The sequence below is a fragment of the Staurois parvus genome, unplaced genomic scaffold, assembly GCF_062004578.1.
Source record: "Staurois parvus isolate SC_StPar_1 unplaced genomic scaffold, SC_StPar_1.0 ptg000196l, whole genome shotgun sequence".
NCBI lineage: Eukaryota > Metazoa > Chordata > Amphibia > Anura > Ranidae > Staurois > Staurois parvus.
Genome location: NW_028317992.1, coordinates 3,924,943 through 3,941,727, shown reverse-complemented (window position 1 = coordinate 3,941,727; position 16,785 = coordinate 3,924,943). Strand labels below are relative to the sequence as shown.

Here is a 16,785-nt window from a genome sequence, read left to right as displayed (position 1 = left end):
AAAGTGGACATCCTTGTCTAGTTCCGTTATACATTTTAAAAAAACTTGGTGAGGGAACTGTTAGCCTTAACCGCCACTGACGAGGCACTATAAAGCCCTTTTCTCCACCTTAACATTTTGGGCCCTATTCCTAAGACCTCCAACGTATCCATCATAAAGCCCCAATTAACCCTGTCAACCCTGCTCGTGTTCTAAGTGCTTGTAGTGAGGTGCTGAGGTTGTTCTTGGAGTCGAGGCACAGAACAGAGAACTACCAAGCAGCTCCTTCAGGGGTAGCGCTATAATCCACTCCTCGATCTTGTCTGTGAGTAATAAACCCAGAAACAAGGGGTATATTATTAACTTTCAGGTTCAGAGATGTCATTCTCCGGCTACTGTAGCCAGGGAAGCAGCTAATCAAGCATGATATGTGCTAGGTTAAATGCAGTCGAGGGCAGAGGAAACATTGGGGGTTTAATAAACCCTTAATGTTGCTATAAAGAGGATCTAGCACCTGCCCAATCTTGCCACATAGGGGGATGTTAGTCTCCTTGTGATAACAATACATTTTAAATGAAAAAATTTAAAATTGTAAAATTATATATAGATATATATATACAGTTGTGTTCAAAATAATAGAAGTCAGACATCACTAACCTGATCAATCACTGTTTTTGGTAGAAATTATATTTCTACATGACAAATAATTTACTAGCAGGTGTAGTAGAGTAATAGAAATCCAACAGACCCAACAGTCATAACATGCATGCTGCTGATTCTGTGTCATTGAATCACTCATTGAAAGGGGCATGTTCAAAATAATAGCATTGTGGAGTTCTATTAGTGAGGGCATTCATTCTTTGAAAAACAGGTGGCAATTATTGCCCTTATTTAAGGAAGGAAGGCAGCAAATGTTGTACATGCTGGCTCCAAGTTGATTGGAGAGGGGAAAACATATAAAGAAGTGCAGAAAATGATAGACTGCTCAGCTAAAATGATCGCAAATGCTTTAAAATGGCAACCAAAACCTGAAAGACGTGGAAGAAAGCGAAAAACTACCATTGGAATGGATAGAAGAACAGCCAAAATGGCGCGGACTCAGCCAACAATCAGCTCCAGGAAGATGAAAGAAGGTGTAAAGTTCCCTGTGAGGACTGTTACAATTAGAAGACGCCTATGTGAAGCCAAGCTATCTGCAAGAAGCCCCCGCAAAGTCCCACTGTTGGAAAAAAGACATGTGCTGAAGAGGTTACAATTTGCCAAAGAGCACATTGACTGGCCTAAAGAGAAATGGCGCAACATTTTGTGGACTGATGAAAGTAAGATTATTCTTTTTGGGTCTAGTGGACGGAGACAGTTTGTCAGACGACCCCCAAACACTGAATTCAAGCCACAGTACACTGTGAAGACAGTGAAGCATGGTGGTGCAAGCATCATGATATGGGGATGTTTCTCATACTACGGTGTTGGGCCTATTTATCGCATACCAGGGATCATGGATCAGTTTGAATTCATCAGAATACTTGAAGTGGTCATGCTGACTTATGCTGAAGAGGAAATGCCCTTGAAATGGGTGTTCCAACAAGACAACGACCCCAAACACACCAGTAAACGTGCAACATCTTGGTTCCAGACCAACAAGATTGACGTTATGGAGTGGCCAGCCCAAACCCCGGATCTTAATCCAATAGAAAACTTGTGGGGTGACATAAAAAATGCAGTTTCTGAGGCAAAACCAAGAAATAGAGAAGAACTGTGGAATGTAGTCCAATCATCCTGGGCTGGAATACCTGATCACAGGTGCCAGAAGTTGGGTGACTCCATACAACACAGATGTCCAGCAGTTCTCAGAAACAGTGCTTATACAACCAAATATTCATTAAGTCATTCAAAGGAAAGTAAAATCTTCAAACATTTTTCAGTTTATATAGTGAATGTTTAAGTTTGTAAAGAAGAATACAAACACTGCGATTTTTTTGAACCGTCTAATATTCACGTTTCTTCAATTTTTTTTAGAGGAACAACACAAATTTGATATATTTTTCTTCATGTTTTGATTTGGAATAGAATGTGTCGTGTTCCCAATGCATTTGTGTGGATGGAAATAAAAGCTATTAGAAGGATTTTGAGCTTTATTCACTTTTTTCAACACACTGCTATTATTTTGAACACAACTGTACTACAATATAATATTTTTATAATATGCAAAATCCCCTCTTTCGCCCTGCGCACACAACCAAATGGAAGAATATGCTTCCATTGGAGACAAGTCTCTGTTTTAACACACACGTTCCACTGCTGTCACTTTTCGGAAACCCTCCTTGTAGAAATTCCATGCAGTCAGAAGTCACTGAAAAGAAGCTGTAAGAGATCAACAGCACTGAAATACAAAAAAAAGGATGAAAAAAAATAAAAACACAATTTGACTATAAAAATAAATGACAATTGATTATGATACACAGTGCTAGGAAACTAAGCCTTACCACAGTTTTGCAGACAAATTAATGCTGCAATAAATGTACTTGAACCAACATGAGCGATAGTGTGACTCCAAAAATATATATCACCAGCACACCTTCTTCATTCAGTCGATCCCTTTTAACCTTTTATTTGTTTATGATATAAAAGCTATGCAATAAACGCCACAACTCTTCCTTACCACACAAAAAGGGTTTCTACATTAAGGCAAGCATGGCAGTGCACCAACACAAACATCATTCCACCCCAAAGACATGGAAACAAACAAATAAAAGCAACTGTCTCCAACAGAAAAAAATCAATAGCATAAAACAGAAATCAGAGCATACACAAATAATAAAACTGGTGACTGGCAGTGCAGAAGCCTGTGATTTGTTCAGTATTTACTGAAAACCAGTACTTATTCTTCCTTCCACTGACACCAACCATATATCATTCCACTGATACTAAAGATATGGGGCTTGATTTATTCCGCTGATACCAAGATATGGGGCTGATTTTATTCTACTGATACTAAAGATATAGGGCTTATTTTGTTCCACTGACACCAGAAATATGGGGCTCATTTTATTCCACTGATACTAAAGATATGGGGCTCATTTTATTCCACTGATACTAAAGATATGGGGCTGATTTTATTCCACTGATACTAAAGATATGGGGCTCATTTTATTCCACTGATACCAAAGATATGGGGCTCATTTTATTCCACTGATACCAAAGAAATGGGGCTTATTTTATTCAACTGACACCAAAAATATGGGACTGATTTTGTTCTGCTGATACCAAAGATATGGGGCTTATTTTATTCTACTGATACTAAAGATATGGGGCTGATTTTATTCCACTGATACTAAAGATATGGGGATGATTTTATTCCACTGATACTAAAGATATGGGGATGATTTTATTCATTGATACTAAAGATATGGGGATGATTTTATTCATTGATACTAAAGATATGGGGCTGATTTTATTCATTGATACTAAAGATATGGGGCTGATTTTATTCCACTGATACTAAAGATATGGGGATGATTTTATTTATTGATACTAAAGATATGCGGCTGATTTTATTCCACTGATACTAAAGATATGGGGATGATTTTATTCATTGATACTAAAGATATGGGGCTGATTTTATTCCACTGATACTAAAGATATGGGTTTTATTTTATTCCACAGATACTAAAGATATGGGGCTCATTTTATTCCACTGATACTAAAGATATGGGGATGATTTTATTCATTGATGCTAAAGATATGGGGCTCATTTTATCCCACAGATACTAAAGATATGGGTTTTATTTTATTCCACTGATACTAAAGATATGGGGCTCATCTTATTCCTTTGATACCAAAGATATGGGGCTTATTTTATTCCACTGACACCAAAAATATGGGACTGATTTTGTTCCTATGATACCAAAGATATGGGGCTTATTTTATTCCACTGACACTAAAGATATGGGGCTTATTTTGTTCCACTGATACTAAAGATATGGGGCTGATTTTATTCCATTGATACTAAAGATATGGGGCTGATTTTATTCCATTGATACTAAAGCTATGGGGAATATTTTATTAATTGATACTAAAGATATGGGGCTGATTTTATTCCATTGATACTAAAGCTATGGGGCTTATTTTATTAATTGATACTAAAGATATGGGGCTGATTTTATTCCATTGATAATAAAGATATGGCGCTTATTTTATTCATTGATAATAAAGATATGGGGCTTATTTTATTCCTTGATACTAAAGCTATGGGGCTTATTTTATTCTACTGATAATAAAGATATGCGGCTTATTTTATTCTACTGACACCAATGATACATGGCTGATTCTATTTCACTGACACCAACAATGGAACTTATTTTATCCCACCGACCCTTTGTTTAGAAAGTTTAGAGACCCCTGATCTAGTGGGTGCAGGGGCAGACTGACCATTTGGAAACTCGGGCACTGCTCGAGGGCCGGGGGCCAGTAGGGGGCCCCATGAGATGCCCCTGGTACCTTTTTCATAGGCTTTTTTGAGTTTGGGCAAGGACACAGAGGCCCCATGATCCCCTATTGCCCAGGGGCCCCATGAATTGTCAGTCTGCCCCTGAGTGCGTGACCTGATTGTTCTGTTCTGCAGTCCAGCAATATAGCTAGGTCACCTCCCGGCCCCTAGCCTGTGACTGAACAATGAAGGGACATGTTTCTTCTACTTTCAGCACATGTGAGTGTAGCAAATCCTAATTGGCTCCGAGTTCTCTCCCTCCCTCTCCATTTAAGTCCTCATGCACACGGGACATTTTTACAGCGGCTGTTTTTGACTTTTGAGGTTTTTTTCTACAGCCAGTAAACCCCCCAGCATGTTATCCTTTGTGTCCATACACACATAGACTGTAATCAGTGTTTTTTGGCTGGAAAAAAACCAGAACTAGTTGGTTTCTAAAAATTCTCCAACACTGAAAAACGTGGCAAAACGCGGTAAAACGCTGCAAACAGGCATTTTTGAACTTTTTTTAACCAAAAAAACGCAAAAAATTTCAAACACTGAAAAAGGCGGGAAAACGCAGCTAATCGCAGCAAAACGCTAATGCAAAAATGCTAAAAAAAGCTGAAAAACGCGTTTTTAACGTGACTCTACACAGCTAACGTTACCAGCATTATCAAAACGGCCCTTGTGCGTGAGAACTTATCGAACTTATGGGAACATAGCTGCATTTATTAGTGTTTTTTGTATATCTACCTAGAGTTTCTCTGGAAGGATAATGTTTGTATTGGCGTCGGTGTCACTTTTGTTTTGAAAAGGTGCCCTGAGGCTTTTTTCTCTTTCTTTGGAAAGCCTGATTTTCTTAGTAAACAAGACTGACAGAATGCTGTTTTGTAACTTTTTTAAATAAGAACAAAATATAAACGTTTCTAAATTATAAAGGTAAGAAGATGCATTTATCAAATCAACCTTTTATATTTTTATCAGATATAAAAGTAATGATACTAGTGGGATGATTGTGTACTTTTATCCGCTTCCCATCCGCCCATAGCCTATAAACGGCGGGCGTGAAGCAGTGCCGATGCAAACTAATGTTCCTGTACGTCAGCCCAGATCGGCGGCTCCTGCGCGGCTTACAGAGGATCACTATACTGCTGTACCTGGGTGATCACGTGGTGTTTTATCTAGTGATTGCTGTGTCCAATCACAGCAATTACATAGCAAACAATGCAAAGTAAATGTAAGCATAGGTTCTCTCTCACTGTGACAGCAGAAAGAACCGATGCTACAGCCTGCTTGTACACTCACAGACTTCAGTATCAGTCACCCCTGAGTCCCTGATCACTACCCCAGTGTAGTCATAATGAATAATACAGCCAGCACCTGTCACCTGTCCCAGTGCTCACAAAAAAGCCGCCATACACCATACCAAAGTCCTGATCACCGTCATACCAGCGTCCTGATCACCTCCATACCCCATATCGGCACCCTAATCACTGATATATGCCATACCAGCCCCATGATCACTGCCATAATCCATATCACCACCATGATCACTGCCATAATCCATATCAGCACCATGATCACTGCCATAATCCATATCAGCACCATGATCACTGACATATGCCATATCAGCACCATGATCACTGCCATAATCCATATCAGCACCATGATCACTGACATATGCTATACCAGTGCCCTGATCACCGACATATGCCATACCAGCAGCCTGATCACTGACATACCCCATACCAGTATCCTGATCACTGACATACCCCATACCAGTATCCTGATCACTGCCATATGCTATACCAGCGACCTGATCACTGACATATGCCATACCAGCTCCCTGATCACTGACATATGCCATACCAGTATCCTGATCACCAACATACGCCATACCAGTATCCTGATCACTGACATACCCCATACTAGCACCATGATCACTGCCATATGCCATACCAGCACCATGATCACCAACATATGCCATACCAGTATCCTGATCACTGCCATATGCTATACCAGTGCCCTGATCACTGACATATGCTATACCAGTGCCCTAATCACCGACATATGCCATACCAGCACCATGATCACTAATATATGCCATGCCAGCATCCTGTTCACTGACATACCCCATACCAGCATCCTGATTACTTCCATATGCTATACCAGTGCCCTGATCAGCAACATATGCCATACCAGTATCCTGATCACTGACATATCCCATACCAGTATCCTGATCCCTGCCATATGCCATACCAGTATCCTCATCACCAACATATGTCATACCAGTATCCTGATCACTGACATACCCCATACCAGCGCCCTGATCACTGCCATATGCCATACCAGTATTCTGATCACCAACATATGCCATACCAGTATCCTGATCACTGACATACCCCATACCAGCGCCCTGATCACTGCCATATGCTATACCAGTATCCTGATCACTGACATACCCCATACCAGCGCCCTGATCACTGCCATATGCTATACCAGTGCCCTGATCACCAACATATGCCATACCAGCATCCTGATCACTGACATATGCCATACCAGCACCATGATCACTGACATACGCCATACCAGCACCATGATCACTGACATACCCCTTACCAGCACCATGATCACTGACATACGCCATACCAGCACCATGATCACTGACATACGCCATACCAGCATCCTGATCACTGACATATGCTATACCAGCACCATGATCACTGACATACGTCATACCAGCACCATGATCACTGACATACCCCATACCAGCACCATGATCACTGACATACGCCATACCAGCACCATGATCACTGACATATGCCATACCAGCACCATGATCACTGACATACGCCATACCAGCATCCTGATCACTGACATATGCTATACCAGCACCATGATCACTGACATACGCCATACCAGCACCATGATCACTGACATACCCCATACCAGCATCCTGATCACTGACATACCCCATACCAGCACCATGATCACTGACATACCCCATACCAGCATCCTGATCACTGACATACCCCATACCAGCATCCTGATCACTGACATACCCCATACCAGCACCATGATCACTGACATACCCCATACCAGCACCATGATCACTGCCATATGCTATAGCAGCGCCCTGATCACTAACATACCCCATACCAGCACCATGATCACTGCCATATGCCATACCAGCATCCTGATCACTGACATATGCTATACCAGCACCATGATCACTGACATATGCCATACCAGCACCATGATCACTGCCATATGCCATACCAGCATCCTGATCACTGACATATGCTATACCAGCACCATGATCACTGACATACGCCATACCAGCACCATGATCACTGACATACGCCATACCAGCATCCTGATCTCTGACATACCCCATACCAGCACCATGATCACTGCCATATGCTATAGCAGCACCCTGATCACTAACATACCCCATACCAGCACCATGATCACTGCCATATGCCATACCAGGATCATCAAATATTTTCAGTGGTAAATTGGTATACGTAACAGAGCAAAAGACAGCAAATAAAAGAAAATTCCAGTTAAAGTGTTACTAAACACACAACAGTAAAATCCGTCTGTATATGCAATAAAGCATGCTTGTTTTTTTCACTGTGGAACTGAAGGGGTTAATCCTCCGCATTGTGTAAAAAAAGGCTGTTTGATCCTGTCTTCTCTGATCCTTCTCTTCTTTCACTGTCCCCAATCCATATGCTGATAGAACAGAGCCTTGGAGGAAAGCTGCACATGCCTAGTTTGTGTATCGCTAGAGAGTTTTTTTCCATGGAAGAATGTGCATGTGATCGGCACAGGGCCAATCAGCGTTGTCCAGTCTGAGGTTCAGGGGTTATGCAGCCTCATAGGACAGTCAGGGGAGAATGAAAACTCCTCCTACAAGCTTTAACCAGTGCTTTCCTGGTCACTGATAGAAGTCATAAGACTGCTATATACTGCTGATGATTAAAGAGACCAGATATAGTGAATGCAGGGTGCGGGGAGACCAGATATAGTGAATGCAGGGTCCGGGTGTTTTAGTCAAGGACTTAATCGTCCAGTGCTTATCTGTTCCTGTCCTAATTTATGATGCTGGCCAGCTTCTGGAATGTGCGCACATAAAGAAACTCACACTGACACGTTTGGTCTGCGAAAACTTCTCTCTAATTTATTGAAATGAAACCGTGAGTTTATATATGAAAAATGATGCGAACATCACGTGATAACAGCATAAGCATTATATTAGTCGTTGATTGGTCATTTTACACAAAAACAATCTCCGTCATGGTATAGGTGTGATCTTCTTCAGTCTTATCTTAAAGAGAGAAAAACATTCTTTTGTCTTCCAAATCACACGGTGGGAGGGGGTCTGTGCCTGTGAGCAAACATTTCTTAAGCAAGGATTTCTTAAAGTACCACAAAGCCCAGCAGGCAGAAAATATTCACACAACATATATATTCATGCTAAACATTTATAAATATGTGGAAAGAAATAGTATTAAAGTATAAAAGTAAATATGTAAAAAGATGTGTATAAAAAAAAGTGTATATATATATATTCAATTTGAAATGAAATAGACATTTTACCAAATCCATCACACGGGGAGACCAGATATAGTGAATGCAGGGTCCTGGGAGACCAGATATAGTGAATGCAGGGTCCTGGGAGACCAGATATAGTGAATGCAGGGTCCTAGGAGACCAGATATAGTGAATGCAGGGTCCTGGGAGACCAGATATAGTGAATGCAGGGTCCAGGGAGACCAGATATAGTGAATGCAGGGTCCTGGGAGACCAGATATAGTGAATGCAGGGTCCTGGGAGACCAGATATAGTGAATGCAGGGTCCAGGGAGACCAGATATAGTGAATGCAGGGTTCTGGGAGACCAGATATAGTGAATGCAGGGTTCTGGGAGACCAGATATAGTGAATGCAGGATCCTGGGAGACCAGATATAGTGAATGCAGGATCCTGGGAGATCAGATATAGTGAATGCAGGGTCCTGGGAGACCAGATATAGTGACTGCAGGGTCCAGGGAGACCAGATATAGTGAATGCAGGATCCTGGTAGATCAGATATAGTGAATGCAGGGTCCTGGGAGACCAGATATAGTGACTGCAGGGTCCGGGGAGACCAGATATAGTGAATGCAGGGTCCGGGGAGACCAGATATAGTGAATGCAGGGTCCTGGGAGACCAGATATAGAGAATGTGGGGTCCGGGGACACCAGATATAGTGAATGCGGGGTCCAGGGAGACCAGATATAGTGAATGCAGGGTCCGGGGAGACCAGATATAGCGAATGCGGCGTCCTGGGAGACCAGATATAGCGAATGCAGGGTCCGGGGAGACCAGATATAGTGAATGCAGGTGTCAGGGATCTCCTCGATCCCTGCCGCGATGGTCCCGGCGCAGGCGCAGTGCACCGCCCTGTGCAGGGACACGGGCACTAGGTCCGGGCCGGCCGCGGCGTTCGAGTTCGCGCATGCGCAGTAGAAGCCGCAGCTGCCCGCTGGGCACCAATGGCAGCGCAGGGCGGGATATTTAAATGGCCCTGGGCTGTCATTCAGTGCCTTCTGGTCTTCCCTGCATCCTGTGAACCTGTGAACCTGTACCATGTAAGTTTTGACCCGGATTGTACCTGACCTTGCTGCTTTCTCCTATTCTGACCCTTGCTTTGCCTGACCTCTCTCTTGAATGCCCCTGATTGGATTTGACCTGCTGTTGCTGACCTGGCGTGTGACCCGACCATTCTATGCCCGCTGCCTTGTACCTTGCCGTCCTCTCTGTTACCGACCCGGCCCGTCTGACCTTGCTCATCCATCCATCCCTTGCAGTGGGGTCTTCTGACCTCCTCACATCAGACTCTTCCCCGTGGGAGCCCTTGGCGCATACCACTACCACTGACGGACGCACCCAGTAGCCACGACCTGGTCTTGGGGGGCTCCAAGTCCATCCCCACCATCAGGGGCCCTGGTGAACAAGCACCCTGGGACTTAGATTCCGTGCGCTGGGGACGCCTATTCAGTGGAGTGCTAGTGGTACCGCCAGGCGGTCCCTTACAGCAGGGTCCAGGGAGACCAGATATAGTGAATGCAGGGTCCGGGGAGACCGGATATAGTGAATGTGGGGTCCTGGGAGACCAGATATAGTGAATGCGGGGTCCTGGGAGACCAGATATAGTGAATGCAGGGTCCTGGATAACACTTTAAAGGATAACTAAACTCAAGAACAAAAATGCTATATGTTGTAATTTACAGTCCTTATATAAAGAAAATTTCCAGCAAACACAGAAAATACCTGATGAGCATACCAGAAATGCTGTGCCTTCGGCACTTCCTGTGAGCTGAAATACTAAATGCCCTGCCCCATCTAATGGAGATGAAGAGATTTTAGTCCATATCAGAAGAGCAGTCTTTAGCCTGGTACAGACTACTAGTTTTTTCTGGTTCAACCCAGCAGATAGAAAGAAAAAAAACCTGACAGCTCAGGAAGAGTAACAACCCCCCCCCCCCCCAACCAGAACATTTCGGTCAGCCATGGGCTGAGAGCGTTGGTCAGGAGCCGATCGGCAGACCTTTTTCGGTCGACAAAAGACTGACGAACAGCCAGCTTCTGTTGGACCGGCTGCCATACATACAGGCTGAATGTCAGTTGGTTTCTATTACATGGCCCGATGCCGTCCAACATTTGGCCTGTATGTACTAGGCTTAAGGTGACAACCATGTCTCCTTCAATAGATCAGTGCGGGAGTGATGTAGACACCCGGGGACAAGAAGTGTGTTTTTAACAGGTGAATATAAATCAAAAAGCTAGGAAAGAGAAAACAATTGCAGCCACAACATTGGTTTTGGGATTAGATGGACTGTAATGTTTATATTCACTCCTTTAGTGAAAGTGTACTTTGCCTCAGCTAAGAGAAATAATAGCCCTGGCCAGACTTTTAGCCCCACCCACTGACACCAGGAAGTGTCCTCAGTACCGGAGTAGATGGGACCAGAGGAGAGCATGTAAGGGTAGGTGGGTGGTTGGTCGTCATGTCCTCCATGTTTCCCTCCTCGCTGGGCACCAAGCCATGGTCACACAAGATGCCTACCCTGGGTTGGGTTCTTCTGGGCTACACTAGGCACCATGTGCAGGGTCACTTTACTACACATGGGGTACCTTTATTATGCACCGTCTTCATCAATACCCTGGGACAAAACTCTTGGTTCCCCGTGACAGTGTACACCTTCCCTGTAATCTGCATTTAGGAGTCACATGCTGAGCTCTGTCCACATCCACCTGTTCAGCGTTTTCCACTACTTCTCCTCAGTAGCAAGGTGGGCCCACTTTGCACTCTGCGTGGGCTCCATATGTGCACTTAACTCAACTCTTGAACCTCTGTACAGGATAGAAACCTCTGCGGTGTGAATTCACTCCTGTTGCTCTGGAAGACAGAACGCTGGTGGAAAGAGAGCTAACAACATCTCCCTTACTGCTAGGGGCTGTTCCACCTATAACAGGTACACAGGTACCAACAGGTTGCTACTTAAACTTCTGTTACCCTAGGTAACCACTTACATCTTCACAATACTCCACTCCACACTGATTCTTCATACTCCACTGTGTGTTAAGACCTACTTGGAGAACTATGTGCATGTCAGTTACCTGCGATAGACATCTTTATTAACTTCAGACCAGGCAAGGACAATGTTTAATATTTTACTTAGGAAAGTGCAAAGATGAACATTCCAAAGTCTGACATACAAATGCAGAATTTTTTCTACATCCCTACTCCAAACTACAGGTTTGTGTTGCATACCTGAAAAGGCAAAATCCGAGCAATTACAGTCCTTCAGAGGCACTTTCATGCAGATGTAAGTCTTTCACAGGCATGTTCCAGTGCTGGTATCTTTGAGGCGAACCCCAGGTTCAGATGGCTTTACACCCCGGAGGTGATAGTTACCCTCCTTCTGCTCCTTGTGGGCATCATTCTCCACCTTTCTCCCCAGTTACAGCTTTCTCTCTTCAATGGGCCCTTCACTGGGTTACTCCCAACACTTCATGGGAACACTTCAAGGGTTCTCTTGTACCGGATCACTGTCCCATATTTATATACCACAGGATCAGTGGGCCAAATTTCAAGAAGAAACAAAAACCAAAGAACTGGGAAAGGTATGAACTCCTACCCTCCTGGCCAGGACAGTACCTATCTGGCTATTTCATCCTGCTTACATTCAGGACTAGGATTGGCTGCCTTCCTGAAGCTGGACTTTGGACCATGTGTTCAAGTAGGATTAGGAGAGCCTACCACTTTCTAGTGATGATTTAAAATAAAAAATGTTCTTAGTGCTCAGCCTAGGCAGACTAGGGCACAAGGTTGCTAATCACCAATCATTACTACAAATAATGCCTTGTTTTCAACAGAGTAAGATAAGAGGATTAATAAGACTGAACCATAGATCATTATAAACTATACAGAGAATTAAGGTGTTTAATATGTAGCAATACACCCTTAGGGATTGCTGATGAATTGAGTCCCCCAGTCACAGCCAATCATTCAGAATTTTCCACACAACTTTCATCCGCAGACAGAAACTAGTCCTTGAGCGTTTGTTTTGTCATTTTATTGAGGGGATTAGAACTTGGATAGGGTAAGGGTTATAGGATGCCCAAGGGAACCGATATCTGAGGACAACTTCCTGAACTATTCACAAGTTTCTCCTCTCTGATGCAGTGCTAGCCAGCAGTTCCTAGTTGTACCACCCCAGACCCTAGATGAACTCCTCTTCACCCAGCAATCTGAGGACTTTTCCTGAGCAGGGGATCTGACTCCTGTTCCTTTAACCACTTCAAGTCCAGACACTTTTACCCCCTTCCTGTCCAGGCCAATTTTCAGCTTTCAGCACTATCACAATTTGAATGACAATTGCACGGTCATGCAACACTGTACCCATATGAATTTTTTAGCATTTTTTTGAGACAGATAAAGCTTTATTTTGGTGGTATTTATTCACCACTGGGATTTTTTATTTTTTTTTGCTATGTAAATTAAAAAGTCCCAAAATTTTGAAAGAAAGTGTTTTTCTTATAAAATTTTGCAATAGTATTTCATCAGAAATATTGGTCAAAATTTATTCTGTTATATTTTTAGTTAAAAAAAAACCCAAATTAGTTTATAACCAAAAATTATAATTTTTAAACATTTTTTTTATTTTTGTTATATTATTTTTTATGTATTTTTTTTTTAAATACTGTCACCCTAGTAGTACAGTGTCACCATGGTGACACTGTACTACTTGTGGGGGTGATGAAGATTTTTTTTTTCTTTTTACTCTGATTGCTTTTACACCCATAAAGGCTGTAAAAGCAATCATTTCTCCTTCTCTCTGGCTGCATTCTTGCAGCCATTGAGAACTACTGAGTGAGCTGTGATTGGTCACAGCTTGTCACATGGTACAAGGCTGTTGTGAATAGCCTTGTACCATGTGACCTCTGTGATCATTCACAGATTTCACATGTAGTAAGCAATGATGTCAGAAGTGACATCTTGTTTACTACTCTGCATGTGATCACTGATTGGCCAATCAGTGATCACATGATCGGGACCTCGTACAGAGGTCCCGTCCAACGATCAGTGTTCCACTGTGTCCGGAGGACACAGCGGGCACCGGATCGCGGTGCTGCGCGCTCCCAGGGAGCACACACAAGCAAGGTGAGGGGAGGCCGTTTATAAACAGCCACCCGACCCTGCACTGCCACCGTCCGACCGTTTATATACAGCGGCCAGTCGGGAGGTGGTTAAATGAAGTAAACAGTCACTAGTAAGGGGGCTAATCTGTTTTCCCACCAGAGTGCTCCTTCCCCTTGTCGCACAGCTGTACTTACTCAGATCCTCTGCTGTACCGCTTGTGGGATGACTGCTCCTTCCCTGCCATACAGTTGGTCCTCATTTAGGGGGCCAGTGAGTAACAATATTTCCTCCTTTCCAGCTCCAGGCTTGCTGGCACTCATTATAACCCTAGAACTTTCACGGGTTGGTATCCATCTGTCATTAATCACGATATTAGAACAGTCGAAGGCAGGGGCGGACTGACAACTCATGGGGCACCCAGGCATTAGGGGATCATGGGGTCCATGTGTCCTTGCCCACACTCAAAGCACACCCAAAAAAGCCTATAAAAGGTACAGGGGAATCTCAGGGCAGTGCCCAAGAGCCTGAATGGTCAGTCTGCCCCTGGTCGAAGGACAAGATCAATCTAAAGCCGGCCATACATGGGTCGAATTCCGAAAGAATTTTCTAAGAATTTTCGTTTGAATTTCGCACCATTAGTGGATCACAGAAACAGACGATTTTTGTGTGACCATCAAATTTGAGTGATCGGGCATGTTGGATATTTTTTCAAAAACTAATTTCGACTCAATGATGATAGGTGAATCGTGCAAGAAATATAAAGCTGTGACCTGGAAAGAAAAGAAACTTCTTGGCCAGGAAAATTCTTTTCTGTGGCAACATCAGGAGAAATTGAAGGCTTGGTTGGTTGAATTTCGAAATCATTGGTGGCACCATCACATTACAAAACGCACAAAATTTCTGATTTTCTAAAGAAAATTTGTTCGGAATTCAACCCATGTATGGCCTGGATAAGGCTACTTTCACACTGATCATACTGATGCATACTGTGTATACATACTGGGTTTGCGGTGCTATTTAACATAACATGTGACTCAAAACCTGCACCAAAAACACAGTGCGGGTGCATTTTTGCCATGTTTTCTATTTATTTCAATGGGTTTTTGGTGCTGTTTTTGTACCGCACCAAACCTGCACCAAAAATGCAGCAAGCAGGATTTTAAAAAACATACCTGACCCGCAACAGATCAGTATCTTCTAAAGAGTTCCATAAAAATACATGTTCACACATTTTTCTTCTGCCTGTTTTAATGCAAAAGCAAAAGAAAAATGAATCAGTATAAAAAACAGCCTAAAGCCCATCAGAACGTTATACCAGTGACAAGACTAGATTAACCTGCAACCAGCCAAAGAGTTATAACATTTATAGTAACCAGAGAATGAAAACAGTTAAAGGCGCACACCATCTTATGGCCAATCAGCGCATTAGGACTCCTTATATCGAACCTGAAATGAAGCTGCTTCTCCTTGTATTAAAAAATAGACACTTGGACAAGCAGTGCCCAAAAAACATTTTTGTGGTGTGTTAATGTGCATTAGATTGCACTGTGTTGAGGCAGCCTATTGAAATGCATGGGCTGCCAGTGCACCCTAAAGCGCTAAAAATCAGACATGACCTAGGTTCTCTAATGCACAGCACTACCATCCATTGTGGTGCACTGGAATGCAATAGTGCATGAAGCACCAAAACACAGTAATGCATGGTACGCATGTTACCGCAAACAAATCTAAATAGGCCCATAAAGTGTGTTTTCTTCTTCAAGGGGGAAATCAATGCAGTCCAGGGGCGGACTGACCATTTGGAAACTTGGGCACTGCCCGAGGGCCCGGGGTCAGTAGGGGGCCCCATGAGATGCCCCTGGTACCTTTTTCATAGGCTTTTTTTTAGTTTGGGCAAGGACACAGGGGCCCCATGATCCCCAATTGCCCGGGGGCCCCATGAGTTGTCAGTCCGCCCCTGATGCAGTCAAACCATTTTTGGTCTCTTTATGAATAAAGATCCAATTTAACCTGCGGTTTCAGAATCATGCACCATATAGGCCAGCCTTTCTCAACCTTTTCAACACAGAAGAACCCTTGAAATAACTTTTTGGCCTCAGGGAACCCCTGCTAAAAATTACTATATATACCACTCATAATACATTAATGTGATGAGAAGAACGTTCCTTACACTTGTGGTCATTGTGAAGAATTCCCCCCTTAAAGATAGCTAAAAAGATCAATGGTGTCTGTGGGAACGTATCTGAGATGCAGAAACTGCTCATTGCTAAAGCAATCCCTAGCAATCTCTGGATAAACTGTAGGGTTCCACAGAACCCTGGGTGAGAAACCCCGATATAGACATTTATGATTTCAAGGGTTACATAGTTACTATGCAGGGGCGGACTGCCAACTCATGGGGCCCCCAGGCAATAGGGGATCATGGGGCCCCTGTGTCCCTGCCCAAACTCAAAAAAGCCTATGAAAAAGGTACCAGGAGCATCTCATGGGGCCCCCTACTGACCCCGGGGCCCTCGGGCAGTGCCTGAGTTTCCAAATGGTCAGTCAATCCCTGTTACTCTGTAACTATGTAACCCTTGAAATAACCTCTTGGTCTCAGGGAACCCATGCTAAAAATTACTATATCTATCACTCATAATACAT

General features: G+C 43.2%; 1 long non-coding RNA gene across 1 annotated transcript in view; it reads right to left on the bottom strand.

Moving 5' to 3' along the window:
• Positions 1-8,621: 8,621 nt before the first annotated feature.
• Positions 8,622-16,785, bottom strand: part of LOC149461634 (uncharacterized) — a 28,112-nt gene continuing 19,948 nt past the window's right edge. Inside the window, exons 2-3 of the long non-coding RNA XR_016312815.1 lie at positions 15,315-15,384; positions 8,622-8,840 (exon numbers count right to left, since the gene is read on the bottom strand). This is a non-coding gene — a long non-coding RNA (uncharacterized LOC149461634). The remainder of the gene's footprint in view (positions 8,841-15,314; positions 15,385-16,785) is intronic.